Genomic DNA, 26,117 nt, shown 5'->3' with positions numbered 1-26,117 from the left:
AAATGTACAAAGACATACTCACGTAAACAAAATATATTACGAAATTTCTGTAATTAAAAAAAACATCAAGTTCGGCATTGAACTAATAAAATTATATTAAATAAAAAAACAACATCTTTAAAAATACAGGAAAAATAAAATTTTCTATGCAAGCGAACATTCCATTAAATAATAAGCTCAAAATCCTTTTGTATCTACATACCTGTTTTTTAAAGAACCAGTTACATTTTAGTACTTAGTTATACCAGGTAATATGATATCCTCTGTTACACAGTGTAATGCGTATGACATTCCACTGTCTACAAACAGTAGATAAAAATAAGGAGCCCATATAAACCGTTCCGGGTATATGTTGAAAATATACGGTATAATCGCACAGTTGCCAAACTCTCAGAGCTTACTTAAACCGATAAACGTATGGTTCAAATATACAATGAAGAAGATCTGAACGACCCCTATAATATATACACGTGAACTAAGCGATATACATTTATGATACAGGGGTATTTACGGGCTCCAAAAAATTTTTATAAATTATTAAACTCTACATGTTGATGAATCGACTGAACCAATATTACGGAATTGTCAAGTGAGCTCCGTATATCGGTATCCACTTGACGACGGAGCTCAATTGAACCTGAATTTTAACATGGGCGGAGTTCACTTTATGCCGTAGATATATATATATATATATATATATATATATATATATGTATATATATGTATATATATATATATATATATATATATATATATATATCTACGGCATAAAGTGGACTCCTCCCATGTTAAAATTCAGGTTCAAGTGAGCTCCGTGGTCAAGTCGACACCGATATACGGAGCTCACTTGACCATTCCATAATATTGGCTCTGTCGATTCGTCAACATGTATAGTTTCATAATTTTTAAAAATTTTGTGGAGCCCTTAAGTACCCCTGTATCATGAATGTATATTGCTTAGTTCACGTGTATATCTTATAGGGGTCGTTCAGATCTTTTTCATTGTATATTGGAACCATAGGTATATCGGTTTAAGTAAGCTCTGATAGTTTGGCAACTCTGCCATTAAGCTGTATACTTCTCGCGTATAGTCTGAACGGTTTATATGGACTCCTTTTTTTTGTTATCATTCAAACGCATTACATTGTGTAACAAATATGAATACTATTAACTACCTGTTTTTGGTAGGTACGTGCTTTTCTAAAAATAGCTTTATAGATACAAAAGGATTTTGTTACCAAATTGGATTTTTTTTCATGCGGAAATTTCCTAATGTATTTTGTTAACGTGAGTATGTCTTCATACGTTTTATTTAAGAATTCGATAGATAAGAACTTCTTTTATTTTATCCATTGTTTTATGATATCTTTTATACAGATTTTTTATTATTTTATTTCTTGTTTTATCTGTGTACTACAGATAGTAGTGCACAAAAAAAGAAGAATGCTTAATTTATCTAACAACAATTATACCACTTCACCCATATTACATACTTACACCCATATTACATACTGAATGTTTTATCTCCTATTTAGGGGTAATATGTAGTCAATATAAGTGTAGTTAGTGTCAAATTTGCAATGATCAATATAAGTAATAGCTTACTGACTGTACTTTACATGTTTAGTTCAAATAAATAAACCTTGTCCCTTCAGAAAAGAGCGATTGGAATGGCAAAGTCAATTAAGAAAGTGTAATGAATCTTGTATCACCCCAGATTCACACAGGTTAACCGGTGTTTGAAGGCAAGAGTCCTCATTGCAGATTTAAGGAAGATAACTACCATAAGGAAGTTCCTTTCGAGAGTTCAGATGGCGAGAAGCAGCTTATTTTTTTTTGTATGTCTTGCAGATGTGTTGGTCTAGCTAGTTATTCCTCGATTCTAGTCATAAAATGGGTTGTTATTCGTGGAGTGGATGTTACGAATCTAGACTTTGTTTCTTTTGTTCTCTAGCTACTTATCTTCGGATATTATGTGGATTGATAACTACGATATTGTAGAGCTTATGTATGGATGTGAGTCTTAATATCCGCTGAATTTGGCTGACTAATTTATAGCTAAATCTACGTGTTAAGTATGTATTGATATCACCCATACAAGCAAGGTATATTCGGCAGCAGAAGCATAGAGTTCAAGCGTCTACGTTTTAAGAGTGGAAGGATGTGCTTCCCATTTTTAGCTGACAAGTTCGCGAAGAATATTATTTTTCTGGTTCTAGTTTTCCATTTAGTTTTAAACAAAGTTCTGTGAATTACAAAGTGTGTTTAAGGATTTCATGACACTATTGGTTCAGGTATATGTTCAAATTTGTGAAAGCGTCTCTGTTAGGGACATTGAAGGAGCCCGCCTGACTTTTTCCAGGGTTTGGCTTAAAATTAATTTATAATCTATTTTTATTGTGTTTAAGATATGATATTTAGATTTTACTCCACTTCAGCAACAAAATTTTTTGGTTGTGCAACAATAGATGTATCGTCTACAAAATAAAAGTCCTAGTATTTACTGGTATGGGTTGTGTAAATATTATACAGTGTAGGTGCCATTACGGTACCCCAAAGGAGACCGTTCTACTACGTTCTTTATCTTCATCTTCTATTCTTATCATTGAGTGATACGGAAAATCTTCTGTTGTGTAGGCATACGCGGATAATACAAGTGAGTTTATTACCTAAGGGGATATCACATAGATTTTGGAGAAATGTGCTTTAATTTAAGGTGTCGCAAGCAGAATTTAAATTGACAAATAGCACTCCTCATGTCTGATATTTTTCATATGCGTCTTTGCTGTGTTGGGCAAGATTTAGTATGTGTAACGAACATGATCTATCCTGTCATATATAGCCACTTTTATCTTTCAATTGAAGTTTTTCTTCTAATATCGGTTTATATTAAGGATCATATGCAGAAGTATTTTGTATAGCTGAAAAAATAAATAGATATATTGGCCGATAGCTTTTGTGGTCGTTGGGGTTTTTGTCAGGTTTAAGCAAGGCCACAACTTTGTCTTTGCTTTGCTTGTCTACACACTTTGTATATTAGCCATTGTTGTATTTTTTTGTCCAAATTTTATAATTAGTTTTGTGCTTAGATCCTCAGTCAGGAGCCGTAATATTGTTCATAATATACGTGGATAGTGGATCCAAATTCAACATCGTTGAAAGGTTTCCTCAGCTGACTTGTTTGTCCTCTCTCATTTTATGTTTTTCTTTGCCGGCATTTATTATGTTTATTTCGTTATTTTCAGCGATCAGCTTAATACCAAATACCCTAGGTTTAGCCCTCTATTTGCTTCCTGCAGTAGAAATACGTCACATTTGTGTTAAGCACATATGTCTCATAAGCTTAAGTAAAGTAGAGTGTCTTTATCTGTAGATATGTCCTTAATATTTATAGACATAATTAGAATAGTTGGTCCTAAAAAGGACCGAATTGATAAAAATCATATTAAACGGGTGATTGAAGAATTAACCGATTTAACAATTATTCATTACCCAGAGTACGCTCGATTGCGGTGGTCTTATTGTTACTTCAAATTTCGTGAAGGCTTCCACGATGAACTTCATAAAATGACTAATCTTTTACTTCTCAATAAAAATTTAAATTTTACATACTGTTACTTTTAGACGATATTTCGAGTCAGATTTGTTTAGTAATAACTGTACTTAATATATAGTCTCTTTGTGAAATGAGCTTGTAATATCGGTTTACAACACATATATGGATAATAAGAAAATAAACAGGTTAAAATGTGACAACAAACTGCTATATAACAGTACGAGACAATATTCATAAGCTATCAGCTGTAAAAGTCATTGCCTTTTTTCCTGTCGTATTATATTTTAGCATATCATATTTTGAGTAAAATTGATCCTAAATTCGTCTAATAATATTAAGTTTTTAAAACAGCTGTGTTTTTATGCTCATTCGTTCACCTTTTGTAAAGCAGTCTGTGTAAATATAAGGGATTTATATAATATTTTCATTTCGTACTCTTTTCGTTTCATAATTATAGTTTTCTTGCTTTTATTTTCTATGGTAATACATATACATACCCAATTCAAAAGGGTGAAAATCAGCGAGTTCTAAATTGAACATAAACATTATTCTCTCTTTCTCCCTATACCTTATATAAAGATCATCGTCATCGTATAGTCCGAACGCAACAAGATTCTATTGCCTTTTCTTGTTTTTTTTTCTCCTCATTCCTATTGAAAATAAAGCCACGTAAATTCCGTTTATAAAAGTTATGTCAATATTTCTGAAGTGCCTTTCCTAGGATAATTATTTAAGCCTAGTTCGTTTGATTACATGCAATTGATTTGATAGTCCACAACAGATAAGTATTGATTGTAGGAAGGATAGCAGGTGTTGATAAATATGATGGGTCGATAGATAGTCCCGTTATTCCTAAATCTAACAGTATGTTACCTCCCCCTTCATTTGTGGAAGTCCTAAGGGCATTTTTTCCCTTGGGGCATCCTCCCAATTTAACTTGGCAATGCAGTAATTATAGAGTCTTTGGATAAAGCCAGCGCAACTATAGCATTGAGATTTAGTTTCTTGTACGACGTTGCTATCTTTATATATGTGTTTGACCTTGTAAGTCGGAAAATACCTCTGCTGGCTTTTCCAGCAATCCTGGTCTAATTAATACGTTCTCGTCAGGTATCCACACATTAGCACTGGTTTGATCACTATTTTATATAAAATATCCTGATTTTAGAGATTCGAATTACACTTCTGGATTTAAATTGCCAAACTTAAATGGAGCTTCGCGGGGTCAGACTGCTAGACAAAAAGACCAACGTTGGAATACTACAATACAACATTGGAGACCTTACGAAAGTAAACGACCAAGAGGAAGACCACAGATGAGATGGGTTGATGATATTAAAAGAATAGCTGGAACAAATTGGAAATATGTTACTCAGGATAGAGACTGATGGAAGGAGTTAAGAGAGGCCTATGTCCAAACGTGAACGACACAAGGCTAAGAAGAAGAAGAAGATGCTTTTTAGCAAGTTGGTACTTGCTCTTACTTCTAAATTGACAGATCAGCTGTTTAACTGCCTGTACTGAACTTTCTTCTTTATTTTGCAAATATATATATGAAAACTAATAAAACTCTGGCATGCCGTTGATTAAAATATTGGATACCCTATACTATTGAATCAACGGAAATACTAAGATCACACTGGGAGAATATTATGGGTTATTTCTGGTTTCGTCATAATTTACACTGAAATTACTAACAAGAGAGTGCTCTCACTTCCACATGTCCAAATTGATATATAGTACCAACAGATGCTAGTTATATACCATCAGTACTAATAAAATGGAAACTATCAAATTAATGTCAATTTCTTTGAATAATCAAAACAATCGAAAATATATACCAAAACAACACAATAAAAGTAAAAGTAGAAGAAGAACTAACCGACCCTATTGAAGCTGGCAATATTTAGCTTCAACTAGCAATTTAAATTAAAGGACCAATTTGACAAAAATCATATTAAAGGGGTGACTGAAGAATTAGCCGATTAATTAATTAATCATTACCCTGGATATGCCCGATTGTGGTGGTCTTCTTAGTACTTAAATTTTCGTAAACGCTCGTTCTTTCAACCCCATAAGTAATGCCTAATGTTTTACTTTTTATTCAAAACTTAAATTTTACATGCCGTGTATTACTTTTTGACGATATTTCGAATTAGATTTGTATAGTAATAATTTAAGGTATTAAAGAGCCTCTTTGTGGAAAATAAATAAGTTTGTGATATGGTTCGCAACTCATAGGTATATAGATAATAAAAAAATAAACAGTTAAAATAAGTGTAAAAAATTTCAACTCTATACATCGGCGCCATTGTTCAGGTGATGGGTTTATCACAGATATCAAAGGTTACATTTTAATTCAAGGTTCTATTTGCGTATTTTCAATATTAAAAGAGTAGGAAAAGACATGTTTATGCTTTTATTATTTTTTTAAATCTATTCTATTTCCTTTCTAGAGTTCCGTCTTTTTTTAACGACCTGTGTTCTTTTTTCAATTGGGCACTTGTCCAAGGCTATGACAAATACTCTCTCCTCTGCTATTCTACATTAATATGACTGATTCATTATTTTCTCTAAACACTCTGTCATCTGCTATTCTACAATAATATGACTGATTCATTTTCTCTTTCTTGCAGCTATTTTAATGTTTATCCTGTGTATCTTTTTCTTCTTCTTCTTCTTCTTCTTTTTATATAGACATGACTCTGTCTGTTTTTCAATGTGCCTCCAGTAAGTTGCCGTTCCATGGTTTTCGTGGTCTTCCTACTGATCGTCTTCCTATTGGGTAACCTTCTCTTGCCGTCTCTAATACTCTATTTGTTGTCATTCGACTTATATGATCGTTTCATTCTACTCTTCTATTTCTTAACCAGTTCTTGATGTTCTCCACCTTGCATCTACGTCGTATATCTGTACTTCTAGCTCTGTCCCATGGTGTCTTACCATCAATTTTTCTAAGTGTTTTATCTCTGCTGCTTCTATGTGTTCTATGACCTGTGTCAGGTCTTGTTTCTGCTGCGTATGTCATTATTAGTCTGATAACTGTTTTGTAAATTCTGCCTTTGGTTTCTTTCCCGATATTTTTATTTCTTCATATTTTTCATTTAGGCAGCCCGCGTCTCTGTTTGCTCTATTCAGTGGATCTTCCACATCAGTTTCGAGCTTTCCGTAGCTAGATAATGTGATACCTAGATATTTAAACTCCATCACTTGTTCTATTAGCTGACCTTCCAGCTCCAATTAAGATCTTAGTAAACTTGCTGTTATAACCATGCATGTTGTCTCTTTTGGAGAAATTAACATGTTAAATTTTCTGGCGGTTATATGAAATTGGTTTAGCATACGTTGCAAATCATCTTCACTTTGAAAGAATAGTATTGCGTCGTCTGCATAGCAGATTATTTTAATTTGTTTTTCTCCCATTTGGTATCCTCTTTTATTTCTTACTTTTTTATTATTTCATCCATAATTTGGTTGAACAATAGCGGACTCAGGGAATCTCCCTGTCTTATCTCATTGCCAGCTTCAATAGGGTCGGTTAGTTCTTCTTCTTCTTTTACTTTTATTGTGTTGTTTTGGTATAATATATTTTCGATTGTTTTGATTATTCAATCAAATTGACATTAATTTGATAGTTTCCATTTTATTAGTACTGATGGTATATAACTAGCATATGTTGGTACTATATATCAATTTGAACATGTGGAAGTGAGAGCACTCTCTTGTTAGTAATTTCAGTGTAAATTATTACGAAACCAGAAATAACCCATAATATTCTCCCCGTGTGATCTTAGTATTTCCGTTGATTCAATAGTATAGGGTATCCAATATTTTAATCAACGGTAAGCCAGAGTTTTATTAGTTTTCATATATATATTTGCAAAATGAAGAAGAAAGTTTAGTACAGGCAGTTAAACAGCTGCTCTGTCAATTTAGAAGTAAGAGCAAGTACCAACTTGCTGAAAAGCATCTTCTTCTTCTTAGCCTTGTGTCGTCCACGTTTGAACATAGGCCTCTCCCAACTCCTTCCATCGGTCTCTATCCTGAGCAACATATTTCCAATTTGTTCCGGTTATTCTTTTAATATCATCAACCCATCTCATCTGTGGTCTTCCTCTTGGTCGTTTACTTTCGTAAGGTCTCCAATGCTGTATTGTAGTATTCCAACGTTGTTCTTTTTGTCTAGCAGTCTGGCCCGCGAAGCTCCATTTAAGTTTGGCAATTTTTGTTGCTATGTTCTCGACTTTTGTTTTTGATCTTACCCAGTCGCTCCTCTTTTTATCTGACAGTCGTATACCTAACATTGCTCTTTCCATTGTTCTTTCTGTTGTGGCTAGTTTATTCATGTTTGCCTTGGTTAGGGTCTAGGTTTGCATTCCATATGTCATGATAGGAAGGATGTATTGGTTGAGCACTTTGCTCCTCAAGTATTGGGGTATTTTGCGGTTCTTAAGCATCCAACTAAGTTTTCCAAATCCTGCCCATGCTAGTCTTGCTCTTCTAGTAATTTCCGCACTTTGGTTCTCTTTGTCAAGTCTCAGGATTTGGCCTAGGTAGATTTACCTTTTGGCCTGAAAAGCATACCAAACACAAAAGGGATAATAAAATGTACTGCACAAACTATTGCGATATAAGATATATATATAAGCTATATATCTGTTAATTATTAGGATATACAGTATTTTTTCTAATACACCTGGAACGATTGAGTGAATAGGTGAACTATCAAATAGGAGGCTATTAGTGTAGAATTAGAAAAACTAATAAATCGTTGATCAATTATTTACTATTAGGCAGTTAATGAGAATTGTTGGGAATACAAAAAAAACATTAAACTAGTTATTTATAGATTTTAAACAAACACATGATATAATCATAAGAATAAAACTATGAAATACCATTGCAGAACTAGGCTTACCTAAGAAACTAATTAATTTAACAAGGACTAATCTCCAAGTAAAGACTTCAAGGAAAACTGTCGACTTATTTTCAAATGTACTGCAAAGTGCTTTAAAAAATTTAAACGAATTAAACGTAACATCTGTTTTGAAAACTAAATATTATGAGACGAATTGGGGATATTATATTACACAAACTAAACCGCTTGCCTACAAAAAATATCAGGAAAATATGATACGGCGAAAACGACTAATGACTTTACAGCTAATTGTCACATAAGTATCAATGTAACTATAGCTCACAAAATGGGTTCAATTTCATTGCAATTTTTAAATTTTTCGTGATAAAATGAAGTGATTGATTGTTGTTTTGAAAAGGTAAGTTGTTTTTTATTTTTGTATTCCTATCATCTGATATTGTAATATCAACAACATTTTTCATAATATATTCTGAAATGCGCTTTCTATTACTGATAACGAACAAAAGTTTTTTTAACTTCTCGTTAATATAATTATGTAGGAATTTAAATTTTTATCTTGTTCTTACTATAGTGCTAAAGCACAAATGAATTTATAGTCTACCGTATTTTTTCCTAGTGGTCATAGTTTTTAATTGTAGTATAGCTTATGTGTTTATAATAACTAGCACATAGAAAATAATAAAATTTTGTAGCCTGTGCTTTATGTTTATTATCCTTTATTGTATTGGAACATCTAGAAGTATAGTAATACATTTTAATTGTTGAACAAAAGAGAAAATAAAAACACTTTTTGTGGTGTGCCACTTAACCATACACAAAATCGTACACAAATAGTCAAATGGTAGTAAAAGTTTCCGATATAGGCCGCCAGACGGCAAAGGCATCGCCGCGCTCGATGTCTATACTATGAAATGTTTTTCATATAGTCTTCGGATCAGATTTTTTCAAAACATTAAATTACATCTTTTTGTCTTTCTTTATTTAGGCTAACCGCTACTGTTTTTTTCTTCAGCGTTTCTTCTTAATCTACATTAATGTTATATTTACAATTCTTTCTGGAACGAGCTATAATTTTTCTCAAATAACCATTTTGTGTGGTTTAGTCGCCTTACGGTTTAGCGTGCTTTGGCTCTTTAAAGTCCCTTTTAATATTAATATCGTTTGAGAAATTTTTACCAGATGACTAAATAAATTTCTTTAACATACAAGAGAGAGGACGTAGAGTAGGGCATAACGTAACTTAGATGTTGAATGAAAACTGCAAATTACTGCTTAGATTGATAAATACCACTCCTCATACCTAATATCTTTTGTACCCATCTTTGCTGTGTTGGGCAAGATTTAGTATTGGTGACGTACATGATCTTTCCTGTCTATAGCAACTTTTGTCTTTTAATTTGAGTTTTTCTTCTGTTTTACCTCTTGAGCAGTATTTTGTAAAGCTGACAAAATAAATATATTGACCGATAGCTTTTGTGGTCGTTGGAGTTTTTGCCAGGTTTAAGCAAGGCAACAACTTTGTCTTTGCTTTGTTTGTCTGAAGACTTTGGATATCAGTAACTGTTGTATTTTTGGTCCAAATTTTATAATAAGCTTTGTGCTCAGATCTTCAGTCAGTGCCGTACTATTCTTCATTATATACGTAGATAGTGGATCCAAGCTCAACATCGTTAAACGGTTCCTTCAGCTGACTGGTTTTGTCCTCTCCCATTTTAAGTTTTTCTTTGCTTCTTTGCCGGCAGAGATAGCACTTTTACATTTATTATGTGATTTTCAGCGATCAGCTTAATACCAAATACACTATTTTTTGCCCTCTATGTATTTTCTGCACTAGAAATACGTCACATTTGTGCTAAGCGCATATGTCTGATAAGGTTAAGTAAAGTAAAGTGTCTTTATCTCTAGATATGCCCTTAATATTTATAGACATTATTAGAATAATTGATCCTAAAAAGGACCGATTTGACAAAAATCATATTGACCGGGTGATTCTGATTAGCCGATTAATTAATTATTCATTACCCAGGGTACAACTGATTACGGTGGTCTTATTTGTACTCAAATTTTCGTAAAGGCTTTTCTTTTACACCCCATAAGAAATGGCTAATTAACTTTTCATTAAAAATAATTTTACACACTGTTACTTTTAGACGATATTTCGAATCAGATTTGTATAGTAGTAAGTATAGTTAATATGGAGTCTCTTTGTGAAAAGTAAATGAGTTTGTAATATCGGTCACAACTCATATATAAATGATAAGGACATAAACGGTTAAAATAAGTGCACAGAATTTTAACTAAATATATCGGCGCCATTGTTTAGGAGATGGATTTATCCCAGAGATTAAAGGTTAAATGTATATTCCAGGTTCTATTTACGTATTTTCATTACTAAAAAAGTATATTTAAAATAAAGGCCTTAAGATATATTTAGATTCTATGGAAATTAGCAAATTAAAAAATACATACCTAATTATTCTGAATGACAAAATTGAGACAAACAGTTGCCCCAAGTATTGTTTATATTGTAAAGGTTATCGTCATAATATAGTCAGAACGCAACAAGGTTCTATTGGATTTTCTGCTTTTTGTCTCCTCATTCCTATTGAAAACTTAGCCACGTAAATAACGTTTTAAAAATATATATCAATATTTCTGTAGTGCCTTTCCTAAGATAACTTTTTTTAAGCCTACTTCGTTTGACTACATGTAATGGATTTGATAGTTCCCAACAGATAAGTATTGATTGTAGGTTGGATAGCAGTTGGTTGTACAGGCATGTGTTGATAAATATGATGGGGCGGTAGGTAGTCCCATTATTCCTAAATCTGACCATATGTTACCTCCCCTGTTGATTCGTGGACGTCCTAAGGGCATTTTTTCTCTCGGGGCATTCTCCCAGTTTAACTTGGCAATGCAGTTATTAGAAAGCCTTTGGATGTAGCCAGCGTAACTTTGGCGTTGAGATTTAGTCTCTTGTATGACGTTGCTATCTTTATATATCTGTTAGACCTTGGCATTAGTTCCGGTTCGGTATTGGTTAGTATTCGGACCTTTGTAAGTTGGAAAATAGATCTGATGGCTTTTCTAGTAATCCTGATCTAATTAATACCTAAGTTTTACTTACATTGTTTTGTCAGCGTTCTCGTCACATTTTCAGTCAATAACACTGGTTTAATCACTGTTTTATATATCCTGATTTTAGGGATTTGTATTAGACTTCTGGATTTAAAAGTGTTATGTGGGTTATATTTACATCAGTTAGCTACCTGAATATATACCCTAATTTAATAATAAATATCTGGGAGCTTACATCAACAAAGAATTAGATTCAGACTAAGACTAAATGGCAAGGGCAGCGTTCTTAAAATTCAAGCAATTGTTCTGTGACAAAAATCTTAATACTGCGCTGAGACTGAGGTTTGTTGAATGTTACGTCTGGTCTCAACTATTGTACGGAGTAGAAATATGGACAGTAAAACCGCAAATAGTTAGGAAGCTTCAAGCCTTTGAATTTTAGATATACCTGGAACACATACTAAGGAATATAAAGTCTTCTGCAGGCCATCATGCAGGGTAGAGTCGATGGCAAAAAGGGAATAGGTAGAAAGAGGAAGTCATGGCTGCGAAATATTCGTGACTGGACAAACATGACTGTAGACGAATTATTCCACGTTGCATAAGACAGAGATACTTTTAGAAATGTGGTCGCCAACCTCCGTTAATGGGGACGGCATAGGAAGAAAAATAATGATACGCTAAACAAAAAAAACAGAGATGAAGATAGGCGCCAAGAAACTCTGTGTTATAAAACAGTTGAATAAAATACAGATTCTCGATTCAAATATTCAAAAATTTAATGAACAGCTTACTAAAATAGAAATAACGTCTATTTAAAATGCAATTCAATAATGGCTCAAGGTACAAAGCAGTCCTAGCATCTGCTAATGATATTTATCTTATAAGAAACTCTCTCCGCAAACGACATCTTCAACAAAGTGAAGAGAGCACGAAAAATGTTTTACTTAAAATCAACAAAATAAAAACCAAATACAAGCGAATCAACAGAAAAAAGCAATTCAATACAGAGCATAATTCACTTAAGACCTATTTTAATACATGAATGCGAATCATGGACAATGACTAAAACAAATAAGGAAGAACTCCGAATATTTGAAAGAAAAATAATAAGAAAACTTTTTTAACCTCATTATCATATTGCTACAAATCCGTATAGAATAAGAACACATACTAAATAAAGAAAGCTCTTATAAATATATTGTTTAGGAAAATAAATCGCTTAAGGTAGATCAGACACATGCATAGACGCCAAGATGTCAAACTTGGTTAAAAAACGTAAACTAATTTTTGAAACCAAATTCAGTATTTTGCTTTAATCTGTGCCTTCTAAGAATTGCAAGGAAAAACAGACGTTGATAAAACTGTTTGTTATTAGAGACATGGGGAATCTAAAAATTGCATTCCACAACATATCTCCTCAACTAAGCAAAAATCCTTAACGAATTGGTTTCTAGTACTCGTACAGAGTATATCGGAATAAAAGGAAAAAGACAGTTAAGCAAGAAGAAAAGTGCAAGCATTTACGTTTTAAGGGTGAACGGATGTGCGCCCCATTTTTAGCTGACGGAGCATACTATTTCTGGTCCTTAGTTTGCCTTTTAGTTTTAAACAAGATTCTGTGATTGACAACGTGCGATATAAACTATCTACAAGGTATTTATAGGAAATTCAGAGTTCAAGGATTTCATCACACTATTGGATGTTCAGTTTTGTGAAAGCGCCTGTGTTGGGAAAATTGAAGGAGCGTTCCTAAGATTTTCGGGGTTTGGCTTAAAATTAAATCGTAGTTCATTTTTATTATATTTAAGGCATCTACTAGATTTTTTTCCACTCCAGCAACAAAAGTTTTTGGTTGTGCAATGTATGGTCTACATGAAAATCCTAGTATCTACTGGTATCTGTTGATCATTTGTGTAAATGTAATACAGTGTAGGTGCCATTACGCTACCCCAAGCGAGACCGTTTGTCTGCGTTCTCCATATTACCATTGAATGATACGAAAAATCTTCTGTTCTGTAGATATACGCGGATAAAACGATGTTTACAGTTTGTCATACAGTTTTTGGAGAAATGTCCTCTAATTTAATGTGTCGTAGGCGGCATTTAGATTGACAAATACCACCCCTGATACCTGATATCTTTCGTACCCGTTGTTGCTTTTTGCAACAACGGGTACGTTATTACGTACGTTATAAGTATTACGAATAAAAATAAATAAGCAAAAAGAATATAAGTGAACCATATTTAAAATAAGTGACAGAAAAAAGAATATTATATATACATTTACTTCTAAATTAAAAATAAAATACTCGTATGCCTGATAACGAAAGATACAAAATTTACAAGCGACAAAGTATTTTTTAAAACAACCGAACATATTATATGTAATAATTGTAATAGATATGTAGGCTATAATCAAATTACCATAAAGTCACCGAAATATTTTATCTGAGTAATGACTCACTACTGATTGCTACGTTACGTTATACGATACATTTATAGTTAAAAGCGAAATTAGGTGTTATGCCTCCTTATTATTTTAGTATCTGTTACAAGTTACATACTAAAGTATTATAGTAAGATATTGAATTCCCTACATTTAAAAATTGAAATATTGAAATTAGACAGTAAAAAATTATAATTTTAAGATTGATTTACAAATTATTATAATTTAAATTTTACTACTTTATAAAACAAATATTGTACATCATAAAACGTAGCAATCGAAACATCGGAACGTACATTTATATAATAAATTTTTCAGTGTCAATGCATTAAAAAAATACTAATACATAAAAATTGCCTTTTCCAAGCTTATAACAGACACTAACTTAAGTTTAAAAATAATTAAAGCAAGTAATATAAATTACCACCATAAAATATTTAACTACATTAACCAAGTATTTGTGAAATTTCGGGATGACTAAATTGATTGATATTTAAATAAATTTCAAGTTCCAAAACATACCTGCTGTAAAATTTAAAAATCTACGACTAATCAAATTATTGGCAACATCGGAGGAGTTTAGTTGTGTACGGGGAAGAATACATACGGATCCCAAAAGTGTTTTACCCTATTACGGAGTTCATTTAATCCTACGTGATGGTCGGAGTCTACATAAAGCGCTACCCAGATAATAATATACACGGTGTATATTCTCCTGGAGTTAGTATAATACCGTTTTAGTACGGGGCCCACATTAACCGCTAGATCTATATATATATATATATATATATATATTTTAACCTAAGCTACCACGGGTTAGTTGAGAGGCGAAAAAATAGTAAAAATCGAGCAGAATCATGTGGTATTTCAAAATTTTTATTTGAATTAGCTAGCTTAATATTCGAGCTTCCGCTTAATAGCTTAATATTGGCTTCCCACAAGGAGTAGTTAAGAAGTAAAAACTCAAGTAGAACTAGCTGAACGTTTTAACGTCACCCAGTCAACCATTTCAAGAGTGATAACACGTTTTTCTGTTACTAGAAGTAACCCGAGAAGACCCGGTCAAGGCCGTAGAAGGGTTACAACTCCTAATCAAGACCGTTTTTTTGACACTTCGTACACTAAGACAAAGGTTTGTTACCAGTATTTCTCTACAAAATAAATTTTTGGATCGTTATAACTTTAGAATCAGCCAAAATACGATTAGAAGAAGATTTGCCGAAAACGATCTATATTCTGGAAGTGCGCCAATTGGCCCATTATTGACCAGAGACCATAGAAGGCAAAGATTGCATTTTGCTAGTAAACATGTTGATTGGAATAATGACGATTGGGGAAGATTATTGTTCACCGATAAATCCATGTACTGTCTTTTTTCTGTTGACAGGAGAAACCTGTACAGTATGGCGACGGCTCGGTAATGGTGTGGGGTGGGATTAATTTAGAGGCTCGTACGGAATTAGTTAGAATAGATCGCGGTCGGCTTACATCGCAGAGGTATATAACAGACATTTTAGAAGAGCATGTCGTGCCATTTGCACCATTTATTGGGAATAATTTCATGCTTATGCAAGATAACGCCAGGCACACACGGCAAGAATTGTGCAGCAGTATCGTCAGGAGGTTGGAATTCCTGCCATGTTTTGGCCTGCGAGAAGTCCTGACGTCAACCTAATAGAACATGTTTGGGACATCATAGGCAGACGACTACGAAAACTACCTAATGCAGCAAACATATTAGATGAACTGTTTTTGCGTTTGGTTGAAATTTGGGATCAACTTGATCAAGAAGAATTCAGAACGATTATTCTCAGTATGAGAGATTGTTGTCAGTAATAAATGCCAGAGGAGGCAATACTCGATACTAGTACACGGTACTAGTATTTTCTTCAACTTTAAAAATTTCAATTTCGTCATTAATTTATAATGTTAGTTTGTTTAGATCAGTTTTTTGTTTAAATGTTTAGATTTATGATGTTATATTGTTAATTTCAATACATTTTTTGTAAAAAAGAAAAGTTTTTTATTTGAGATGTTCTAAAACAACCTTAAAGCATAAAAGAACAAACAAAAATTTTTTCATTACAACTCAAAATAAAAATGTTAAAATTATGCGTTAATTTTGGAGCTCAGTGTATTTATAAACTAAGGCGTTTGTTTTAATTATTTTTTAGATCTAACTTTCATTTAGCCAAACTTCTAATTTATAGTCAAATTAAATTTTTTTAACTAAAGCCTAAAAAAATAATTACTATCTGTACAATTTTTAATATTCCTATTTTTTTTTAAACCTTATACAGCGTGGATTTTTTTTATTGGCAAAACGAACTAATTTTTAAAATCGTACGAGATTTTTTTCTGTTTGAATAGATCTGCTAATTAAGTGGTGGTGGTGTAAAATTTTACTAAAATGTTTTACTGAAATAACTTTCATACGAGTAGATCACTGGCGTATAATATTTAATTACACCGAAACTTTCACCAACTCCAATACTAGAAGATAACATTAAATTTAAATAGATACAGAAACTACTTACCCTTCTTGCGAACTGCACTAAAACCCCAAGCTGCTATCAGAACTCGCACTATCAAGAAACTTTGCAGACGACAACCGTTACAACTTCGCGGACTTTTAAAACTTCGCGGCGAAAAGGGTGCTCTAGCCGATCGGCTGGTTGGAAAAGGGCACTGAGACACACTGACGAAGCTGTAGAGAAAAGGTGACGGAAGGCGCAAGCCCCTGGTTCCGTTCATCAAGTTGCTACCGTCGCTGAATGAATGAGTTTTTAGAAGTTGAAATGAAATTGTTGGATTAACAATTTAAGAGGTTCGTTTTCACAAGGAGTTTACAAACACAAGGATTAATTAGTTTTTTATTAAACTGATTTTTTATAATCTGCAATATTAAGAGCATTTTTTATAACCGAGTTTATCTGTGAAAAAACAATGATTTCACGTGAACATCTTATACAAGATTTTGAAGTTTCTAAAAAGTATACGAGGGATAGATGATGAGAAATGCTTAAAGACATACAGCTGATTTTGCTTTTTGTTTAAACAATCATAAAAAGTAAAAAAAATTATTTATTACCTACAAATATTTTACCTAAAAAAATCTTTATTTTACAGTAATTTATGAATGTTAATGCGTTTGTTTTTGTCTAATAACAAGTAATATACCTTCTTCCTCTTCTTCTTAGTTTTTCTCGTTTATTTTTGGACCTAGGCCTTGAACATACTTCCAATTTGTTCCGGTTATTCTTTTTATGTCATTCACCTGTCTCATCTGTGGTCTTCCTCTTGGTCGTCTACCTTTGTAAGGTCTTCAATGTTGTATTGTGGCCTTCAAATGTTAGTCTTTTTGCGAAGCTCCATTTGAGTTAAGCAATTTTTGTTGTAATATCCTCAACTTTTATTTTTGATCTTACCCAGTCGCTTCTCCTTTTATCTGACACTCGTATACCTAACATTGCTCTTTCCATTGCCCTTTATGTTGTGGCTAGTTCATTCATATTTTCACTGGTTAGTGTCCAGGTGTGACATCCATATGTCATCATAGGAAGGATGCATTAGTTGAACACTTTGCTCCCCAAGTATTGAGGTATTTTGCGGTTCTTCAATATTCAACTTAGTTCTCCAAATCCTACCAAATTCTGTGATATAACTACATACTTGAAATTATGGTAATTAATGAGATATTGAAGTGTGCTAAACCTCAGCTAGATCGGCCAAATAGATCGTTGTTGAAGTTGTTCAATTTAGGCCAGGGAAATAAGAAAAAATATAGTATGGACTTCTGTAACAAGATCGTGCAGTACGTTAAGTTTTGTATTAGATATTGCACACTACATAAACCGCTTAAATCAGCCACATTGCCTCGAACGAGGTAATAGTAAGTATCAGATCATTGCGTATACTGGGTTTATTTCTTATAACATAAACTCGATAAAAATACACTGACCTTTATAATGCGGTGCATTTGTTTCGGTTTTTAATAATGTCAACAATTTTTTACAATAAAATTGCAATTGCAATAAAAATAAAATAGCAGTTCTTTAAAAAGATAAAACAAGAAATATACTCTTATGAAAAATCAAAATAATTTCTAATAAAATAAAAAATAATTCTTTATGCCCTATAGAAATCTACCAAAAAATCGTCAGCTGTTTGTCAGGTTATAAAAGGTGCAGATTTAGAGTCACTAATACTAAGATCTATAGCAGAGAAAGATCCAGAGGAAATAATAAAATGAGTATTAGATTTTGTATTAAGAAGACATGAATTTGTGCAGTTAATAATATTTTCGACTACTTTTCCCCGTCCAAATGTTGATTGAGAACCCCACATACTGTTATGTGCGTTGAAGTCTTCTGTGAGTATAAACGGCTGTGGAAGTTGGAATATAAGGTCTAGGAGCTCTTCTTCTTTTAGAGAATGGTTTGAAAGAATATACGTGGAGCAGATGGTAAGTTTATTAGGGAAATATATAGTTATGGCAATTGCCTTAAGATTCGTTGTTAAAGGTAGCATTGTTGAGAAGATTTTTCTGGGCGCAAATATTCATGCACCACCTCTACTAGCTCTGAAGCAGTTCGTCCTAATGAAGTGGTCTCCTTCAAAGGATTTGGGATGAGGGCTATTAGTTGTATTAAAATTAGTCTCTTGGAGACAAAGAACATTTGGATGGTAAATTGATATCAGATATTGTATGTGTTCAAGAGCGGATAGTATCCACCGCAGTTTGATTGTAAAATAGTGAATTTAAAAACTAATTTAGTTAGTAGAAAGAATATACTTTGTACTAATTACATCATTTTTAGAAAAGATCGATATCATTGCAGTTAAAGTCACATGAATTATTGGACGTAAGGCTGGTAAGTGCGTCAGCATTTGTGTAAGATCTTCGAGGAGATAACGAATGTGCTTGGTGAAATTATAAGCTTCTTTGAGAGAATCACTACTCCCAAAGAAATTTTCCAGGAGGGCAATTATTTGTAATGCTTAAAACGAAAATTTTTCTGGATTAGGTCTGATTGGTTCCATCAACAGATAGATTCCATATTTGCGGCGCTTATTTGGAAGATGTTGTTTGAAGATAAGTCTTCCTTTCCACAAGATCATCGACTCATATAAAGAAATTTGTCTATTAGGATAGTAAACTTTTTTCGTCACATTATTGAAATGTTCTATTACAGGTTTAATTTTAAGAAGACGATCTTCGGAGATTTGGTCATCTTTCATCCAAGTTGTACAAAAATGAAGACAACGCATAATTAATAAATACCTGTCTCTACTCATGTAGTTTGAAAAACAAGTTGTTAATGGTCTGTATTTTTTCCAATAATCTTGTAACTCAGGAAGGTTGACAGTTCCAGGAAATAAAGTTAATCCTAAGAACACAAGGAACTCTTTTATTGTCAGTTCTTTCCATTCGGTGATTCTCAATCGTACTAATAAACTAATAGTTTATTTGTTCCAATAAAAGAAATGTTTTTTATAAAACTTATTTCGTTCCACGAATTTTCAGCCTGGATCTTATTTGTACCCTCTAAAATCTCATCGTGCACAATAATTTCCGCTCTTTCTTGCATAAAACTCTCCTCGTTCTGTAAGATTTGAATCCGAATCTCTATTATTGTAGAAATCTTCCACTTAACACGTTGCATGCTAATCACGCCTATGAGCGTCAAGATATTGCTTCAGTCATATGCTGATGACGCACATGTGAGTTTTCAAGATACCTATGTTTTGTATTGTCTAGCATAAATATCCTTGTGTATAAAAGTTTACTTTTTGGAAAAGTTTGTAGAGAAAACTATCTGTTAACCTATTTATCAAGAAGTTCTCAAAAACATTTTCTACCTTTCCTTCTACTACCAATAGTTTCATAGTTCCCGTTCTTATGGCTGAATTAATTTAGGTATTCTCGGTTTACTTTTTTTATTAGCCTGTCGTTTATATGAAGCTGTTCCAGAAGTGACAGGTTGGTCCTGTGTTTTGTCCAGAATACTTCCTCCACAAAAGCGCAGACCGGCCACGGCATTTTTATATACATAATGACAAATACTCTGTCTATGTCCTTTATTATTTCTTTTTGACGTGACAACGTCTTAAATTAGGTTGTGGCTCGGAGTCATTTAAGAAAAAGTGTAACGCCCGCTCACGTCTGTAACAGTGAGTCGCCGAACGAGAGAGAGGCCCGCCGGACCGGCGAATGCCTTGCGTCTCTCTCCCACTCAAACATGATCGGTCCGCTGCGCGCAGCACTAGAGAATTAGGCGCGTTGAATCGCTAAAGTTGAAAATGGTTGAAAGTATCGTCAGCTGTGTCTGTAGTGAAAATGTGGAGTGCTTAGATTCGTCATTTACAACAACTACAACAATAAAGGTAAATAATTGTACACTAATATTTTATTATCGTAAACTATGATTGATTGATTAATTGTTAGATTGACACAAAAGTTGAGAAACTGAGTTTATAGGTTATGTCATACTATTGACAAATGTTGATAGTGTTAAGTAAATTATTAGTTTAAATCACTCTGCAATCAATCGTAATTCAGTCGATTAAGAAGAAACAGCGCGTTTCAACTGCAAACAACTATTGTGCAATTTAATAATATTCATATCAATAAATATTCTACCGAAAAAAAGACGTTGTCACGTAAAATCTTCGCCCGTAAAACCGACTTTACAGGCAACCGATTTTTTCTCCTTTTAGAATGTTTCCATTACCTTCTTCAATTTTACTTATATTTTTCTTTTTCTCATTTTAGAATGTTTCCATTACCTTCTTCAATTTCACTTGTGTTTCGGTAATTTCTTCTCGGGTGCCGTATTAAATCAAATTATTTTCGATTTGCTTCGTAAATTGGGGTTAAAAAATAATATTGTTTCTGGTAAAATTATTCAAAAAAAAGCAGTAGAAATTTCAAGTGAACTAAGCATTGATATGAAGGCTTCTAGTTCTTCTAGGCTTGAGAAATTTTGAAAGCGACAAAATAGTTGCTTCAAATTTGTATATGACAAAATAGCTGCTGAAAATTACTTAGTGGTTTCTGATTGAAAGGAAAAACTGCTCAATTTATTGAAGCGATACTCACCGCTAGATATTTTCGCAGATGAGTCGGGATTATTTTTATTTCGACGAAAGCATTATCTAACATAACTTATGCCCTAAGAGAAGAAATGAGCACTGCAAGTAAGGCTTCCAAAGATGAACTCACAATAATTCTGTTTTGCACCAACACTATAAAAATAAAAAACAAAGAAAAGACACCGGTAATCAAAAAGAAAATCTTTTCTCCAAGTACAAAAACTAATTCATAAAATTATTTAAATTTAGATTCTGTATTATCTTTATTTTGCCATATCAAATTTATCAAATTAATATATTTTCTAAATTTAAATTAACCTTATTCTATTTTTTGCTATTAGACTTTTTTATTTTGGATTTATATTATTAGAAAAGATAATGCTGATTATCACAGTCAACAACCGAAATCCGCATCTATCTATTACAATAAGTGTATTATTTTATTTATTTATTAAAACCTATTACAGAATTCCGTACCTACATAATAGGTTGCCATGCTTTTTAGTTGTCAAACTATCAAACTATTGACGTTTGTTAAAATAAATGCAAATAATAATTCACATTGTAAAAGATCGAAGATTCGTGTGGTAAAATGAATGCAAATAATTCAAACTGTAAAAGATCAAAATATAGTACTGATCAATTATATAATATATTAAATAATAATTCATCTAGTGAAGATGAATTCAGTGAATCGAATAATAGTGTAGTTCTGTCAGATGAAGACACAGGTATGTTTATTATAAAGTACAGATATGATTCCAATACGAGATTTGAGAAATGAATTCAAAATTATATCATAACTTCATTTGTATACTTGTTTTGAAATGTTTATTTCTAATATCAACCTTTTAGAATATTATCAACAGAATTATTTTGCAGCATTATATTTTCTTGTACAATTGCTTTATTTTCTTCTTTTAGATTTTGAAGAAGAAAATGATTATTCTGGATTGGTTGAAGCGTTACATGGAAATGCAGATAGGAATGAAAATATACAGGAGAAGTCAAATTTAAGTGAGGATTCGTGGAAAGACGATCCTATTGGAATGCAAAATTTTAATTTTACCAAATCTTCTGGGTTATTAGTAGATATTCCAGGGACTGGTCTTCCATATGATTTTTTTGCCTTCTTGTAGAAGATATTTTTTTTAAGATGATAGTGCAGAAAACAAATGTTTATGCCGAATCGTTATTTTTATCCGGTGTTGCAGAACATTCACGTATAACTCAATGGAAGCCTGTGTCTGTTAACGAACTTAAAACATTTTTTGGACTTACATTGCATATGGGAACATGGAAAACCAATAGAATCCAGGACTACTGGAATACCGATCCTCTTTTTCAATTGAAATGTTTCCATAATAATATGAGCCGAGATCGTTACTTGCTTATTTTGAGATGTCTACATTTTGCCCGAAATCCAGAAGAGGGTACAATAGAAGATAAAATCTATAAAATTAAACCACCTTTAAATTACTTCAATAATATAATGGCTAAAATATATCAACCAGGAAAAAATCTATCCCTTGATGAAAGTATGGTGTATGGCGTGGTAGATTATCTTTTCGAATATATATGAAAAGCAAACGTCACAAATACGGACTTAAATTGTATGTGTTGGCACAACCCAACGGCTTAGCGCTTCGTATGAAATTATATACAGGACGTTATGACTCTGCAGGTGGAAAAGGCCACTCTGAAAAGGTAGTTTTAGAACTAATGCGAGATAAACTTAACGTTGGGCATTCTCTTTTTATAGATAATTTTTATGGAAGTGTTGATTTAGCAAAAACGCTTTTACAAAACAATACTTTCTGCACAGGAACTTTAATTTCCAAGAGAAAAGATAACCCTAAAAAAGTTTTAGAAGCTAAACTAGCACAAGGACAGACAGTAGGGCAATACAAAGATGGCATTTTAGTAGGAAAGTGGAGAGATAAAGAGAAGTTATGTACATATCCACGGAATTTAAAAATGATCTTATCGAAACTGAAAACAAAAGAAACCAAATAAAAATAAAACCCCTACCTATATCCAAATATAATGAGTTTATGAGTGGTGTTGATCGCAAAGATCAAATGCTCGCTTACTATCCATGTGAGCGAAAGACGCTCAGATGGTATAAAAAAATTGGTATTCACATATTTCAAGTTTTGTTGTTAAATTCCTATTATTTGTACAAAAGTCATACTCCGTACACTGGTAGAAAAATGAATTTATATGAATATCGTTTAGAAATTATCAGACATCTTTTAAAAAATTCTGAAACAGTATTGGTTACTCCAGTGTACAAACAACAGACAAGCACAACATTTCAAAAATTTTAAATGTTGATACTAAAGGTCGGATAAAGAGAAAAAGATGTAAGGTATGTTCAAAGAATAATTTAAGAAATGACACGATATTTGAGTGCAGCTTCTGTCCTGAAAAACCTGGCCGTTGTGTTGGAAATTGTTTTGTACAGTATCATAATGATAATAATTTGTAATTATTAATATTATTATTGTAATATGTTTTCTATTAAAATTTCCAGTAAATGTTTCTTTTGACAATAATGACTTTCTGCAATTTAAAAATCAAAGACGCACATGTGAGTCACTTAGCATATGGATGAAACATTAATGATCTAGTGCTGACGACGCCTATGAGCGTCACGCGTTAAAAAAGACAAAATTTAGCAAAAACTTTATAAATGTATTCTGCCAACAAGAAACCAATTGCAGTTATAACGATTTACAAAAAAAATACTCTCAGCACCTAGCAGTAGCATATCGTTAGGCTTTAAGCATGCGACGTGTTAAACTAAAAAATATATATTTTAATTTTTTATAATATAGCACATTGAAATTATCTACTCACATTCATCCTCGTCGTCTTGCTCACTTTCTGTATCAGAGTTATATAAAAATTCTGTCATTTCATCAACCGATAATTGTTTTGAATTTCTAACATTTATCACTTTTCATTTTTCCATACCTGAAGGTCCAGGTTGCTGTGAATCGCTCATTTTTTATAGAAAATCAATACAACACAAATTAAAAACTTCCGTTATTAACACCACATGTAAAATTAGGTACTGCCCACAAGGTAATGTCAAAAATTATAGGTTATATTTGAAATCATTTATTTACGAAAATAGGCAACCTGCATGTGCAGAGTTATTTTGTGCCATTCTAAAAACTGCAGAAGATATAGTTTATATTTGAAGTCACATTTACATAAGCCGCTACATCGCATCCTCCGCATTTTATGAAACACTCCGAGGACGGCATATCGCGCTTTCCGCGGTGAAAGGGTTAAGTTGAACTTTTATATTTATGCTTATTTATAAATTGATTTATAAATTACCACATGTTAAATATGACTTTTTACAAATAGTACTCATAGTAAACAATTGGAAGAGTTCATTTACGTGACCAGGGGTAACCGTTATATAACATGCAAACTTTTAATTTTATTTAAATTACTAAAAATAATAAATAAATAATAAAATTACTTTATTAAGTTTTAAACATATTATTTAAATTAAAAAAATACAGAAAATATAGTGTCAAGCTTCCCACTAGTCTTAAGTACCTCCTACTGTACCACTTTTTTGTATCATCATCATTTGATCAAAAATAAGTTTAAATTAAGTAAACCTCTTAGTTCACAAGAAAATTAAAAAAGCTTTTTAATTCGTTGGTTAAAATTCCTGAGTTAAGGATATTTAACAAACGGCGAATATAAAGAGAAACCTTAGGGTCAACTAATTGATGTAATTAAAGATGCAGACATTTCCATTAGAATTTAACTTTTATGTTTATTTTTACGTTTTTATTTAACTCCAAGATAGGACAGTTATTTATAAAAACTTTCTTTTTCTTCTTTCGCTGCCACTCCTGTCGGAGATTGGATTTCATGATGGCTAGTCAACATTTTTGATATTAAGCGCTGTTTTAAAAATTTGAATGCAACTACACCATTTACCCAAATTAATCCGTATATATAATATTTTTCTTCAACTTGCACTTTTTCGTTTATTTTCACCTTAATATTCACCATAATATTTTTTAGTAGTGTGCATTATCCTATCTCTATTTTACATATTTTGTTGCAGTTCTGTATTTTCCAAAATCTGTACATTTTTAAAATAAAAAGAATGTCTCTTTTGTAAATAATGCTTACTTAAGACTGTAGTACTTATTTCGTCGGTGGTACACTATGTTTGTGTGTAACAACTCTTCTATGTAGATATTGTCATGTTTGACCAATACATGTTGAATTGCAATTTTTATAATTTAAATCATGAATGTGTTGCTTATGTGAGTCCATTTCAAATAAGTAAAAGAAATAAAATGAGACTTACTTACAATTAATTTAAAAAGGTAAAAGAAATAATAAGTTAGACTTACTCACAATCAATTTAATTTAACTAATCGGACGACCGGTTTCGCTTTCTATAATATGCAAAGCATCTTCAGGTCACGATACAAAGTTAAAATGCTGAAAATAATAATCCCATATTAGGGTGTTGTCTAATAAAAATAAAACATAGGTAGGTGATATAAATTATATAAATTACAGTAATTATGCCAATATTACATGTCTGTGGTTTATAAATGAATAAAATGTTTAAGCAGACAAGGTAAGACCCACAAATTGGTAACATAGTCTTCTTCTTCTTCTCGTGCCACTCCTAACGGAGATTGGAAATCATCATGGCCACTGCGACTTTGTTAGCAGCGCGCCTAAAAAGTTCAATCGAACTACACCCGAACCATTCACGTAGATTACGAAGCCACGATATTTTTCTTCTTCCCACACTTCTTTTGCCCTTAATTTTACCCTGCATGATATTTCTTAAAAGTTCGTACTTTTCACCTCTCACAATGTGCCCCAAGTATTCCATCTTTCTAGTTTTTATCTCATTTAGAATTTCGCATCTTTTGTCTAAAGTTTGGAGTACTTGCGTGTTAGTGACGCGGTCCATCCATGATATTCTGAGAATGCGCCTATAGCACCACATCTCGAAAGCTTCGATGTTTTTTGTGGTCAACTGTTTTAGTGTCCAAGCC

At 32.5% G+C, this 26,117-nt stretch overlaps 1 protein-coding gene across 1 annotated transcript in view; it reads right to left on the bottom strand.

Annotated features, from left to right (window-relative positions):
• Window positions 1-16,651, bottom strand: part of LOC140447412 (pyrokinin-1 receptor-like) — a 649,679-nt gene extending 633,028 nt beyond the window's left edge. Inside the window, exon 1 of the mRNA XM_072540050.1 lies at window positions 16,500-16,651. The gene's annotated coding sequence lies outside the window, so the exon portion shown is untranslated. The remainder of the gene's footprint in view (window positions 1-16,499) is intronic.
• Between the last annotated feature and the right edge of the window lie 9,466 nt (window positions 16,652-26,117).

The sequence above is a fragment of the Diabrotica undecimpunctata genome, chromosome 8 (assembly GCF_040954645.1).
Source record: "Diabrotica undecimpunctata isolate CICGRU chromosome 8, icDiaUnde3, whole genome shotgun sequence".
Classification (NCBI taxonomy): Eukaryota; Metazoa; Arthropoda; class Insecta; order Coleoptera; family Chrysomelidae; genus Diabrotica; species Diabrotica undecimpunctata.
This window is presented reverse-complemented; position numbering and strand designations above follow the sequence as displayed.